Consider the following 2,254-nt stretch of genomic DNA (forward strand, 5'->3'; position numbering starts at 1 on the left):
AAAGGGAGAAGAATGGGAGAAGGAAAGGCAGTGGAATGAGTCTGACCAAACTTTCCTATGTACTTACATGAATATACCACAGTGGCTCTCACCATCGTATACCTCCACAAGAAATTGATTTAAACACACACACACACACACACACACACACACACACACACACACACAACTATAGATAAATGGCAGAAAGATCAGTAGAGTAGAGGGAAGGGAGGAGGGGGTTGGGGGCAAAAAGGGAAAGGGGGGGTACTGGGGACTGAATTAGAACAAGATATATTCCATGCTTTTATAATTAAGTCAAAATGGATTCTACTGTCATGTATAAGTAAAAAGAACCAATAAAAAGTAATTTTTAAAAACTTAACCTTTGGATCCATTGCTCCAAGATGAAGCTGAGTATCTCCTTCCTGGCCGTTGGCTGCTAGAAACCCATTGAAGTAGACAATGAATGCAAACTTTATACTTTTTATGAGAAGCTTGTGACCACAGCGTGACTGCTTTATTGACTGTCCTGAAGCCTATCTCCTTCACTCATGCCTACTATGCAAGTTGGTGCTGACGCTCTGGGTGAAGAATGGAAGGGTTATGTGGTCAAAATCAGTGACTGGTATGACAAACAAGGTTGCCCCATGAAGCAGGGTACCTTGTCCCATAGCTGTTCACCCGCTACTGAGTAAGGGGCATTCCTGTTATAGACTAAGGAGAACTGAAGAGAAAAAACACAAATCTGTTGTTCAAGGTTGCATTGTGGATGCCAATGTGAGTGTTCTCAACTTGGTTATTGTAAAAAAGAGAAGGATATTCCTGGACTTTAAGATACTACTGTATCTCATCGACTAGGACCCAAAGAGCTAGTAGAATCTTTCAACTTTTCAGTCTCTCTAAGGAATATGCTGTTTTGCCAATATGCTGTCAAAAAACCCCATAAACAAGGAAGGTAAAAAACCCAGGACCAAAGCACAAAGATTCAGTGTCACGTTACTCCTTTGTCCTGCAACACAAGCCCTGGCATATTGCACTAAAGAAACAAGGAAGAATAAGAAGAATAAGGAAGAGGCTGCAGAATATGCCAAACTTTTAGCCAAGAGAATAAAAGAAGCCAAAGAAAAACACCAGGAACTGATTGCCAAGAGACACAGACTGTCCTCTCTGAGAGCTTCTACTTCTAAGTCTGAGTCCAGTCAAAAATAAGAAGTTTTAAGAGTAACAAATAAATAAGACCAGACCTGTAAAAATCAATTAACTTTCAATGACTCCACATTGGCTAAATATGAAATTAATTAAATTCATATTCACTCAGGTGGCAAATCTACCCTGTTTCCCAGCATCACTTCCTCACACTTACAGACCTCAAAGACCCTCTTCTCTTCTCTTAGAATATAAGTCAACTCCTACCACACATTGCTAATGTCCTCTATTTGCTCCCTGCCTTGTTCAGTGCTAAAACCAAGTCCTTACACATAAGTCCTCCAGGATAGCACCCCCATCCCTTTCTGACATCATGTCCCACTAGTCTACTAATCTCAATACCTTATCTTCATTTTCTCCACTCCAGTCACACTGGCCTCCTGGCTGTTCCTTTGCGTTCCTCACACATGTCCCCACCTCAGGACCTTTGCTCTGGCTGTTCCTTCTGCCAGGAACACTCTTCCTCTAAACAGCTCCCAAAGTCAACCCCCTGCAAGAAGCACTCCAACTATTCCCCTGCCTCCTGCAGGGCTATCTTCACATGTCACTGTCTCAGTGAGATGTTCCTTTACCATCCTGCTCAAAATTACAAGTTCTTCCCACCTCAACTTCCCCATTTCCCTTTCCGTGCTTTATTTTTCTCCAAAGCACTCACCACCTGACATTGTGTGTGTTTTAACTACTCATCTTATTTATTGTCTCTCCCTATCCTGGGGTCAGGGATTCTTGCCCTTTTTGCTAACTGCTCTATTGCTAAGGAGTGTCCGCCTCATTGTAGGTGTCCAATAACTGTGGAGTGAAGGACAGCAAGACAGCATGTGGCACTTCCTACGTCAGCTGACCTAGGGCTGTCTAAGCTGAGACATGACAGGAGGAGGGGGTGAAGGAGGCTCAAGGGGCCATCTTCCCAGGGGACATGGCAGTCTCATTCATCTTACTTTATTTTTGATTCAGGGACAACAGGCTGGCTCATGAAGCTGCTGCTGAGAATGGCAGCTCATGCATTTTGGATTCTCTGATTTGTAAAATATTCAGCATTGTAAAATGATCACAAGCCATTAAGAGA

At 42.9% G+C, this 2,254-nt stretch overlaps 1 pseudogene across 1 annotated transcript; it reads left to right on the top strand.

Annotated features, from left to right (window-relative positions):
• Nucleotides 1-542: 542 nt before the first annotated feature.
• LOC308655160 (small ribosomal subunit protein eS6-like) lies at nt 543-1,191 on the top strand (annotated as a pseudogene). The gene has a single exon. The product of its transcript is annotated as a small ribosomal subunit protein eS6-like (transcript).
• The last annotated feature ends 1,063 nt before the right edge of the window (nt 1,192-2,254 follow it).

Source organism: Spermophilus citellus (assembly GCF_964194105.1).
Source record: "Spermophilus citellus genome assembly, chromosome: 1".
In the NCBI taxonomy this organism is placed as follows: Eukaryota; Metazoa; Chordata; class Mammalia; order Rodentia; family Sciuridae; genus Spermophilus; species Spermophilus citellus.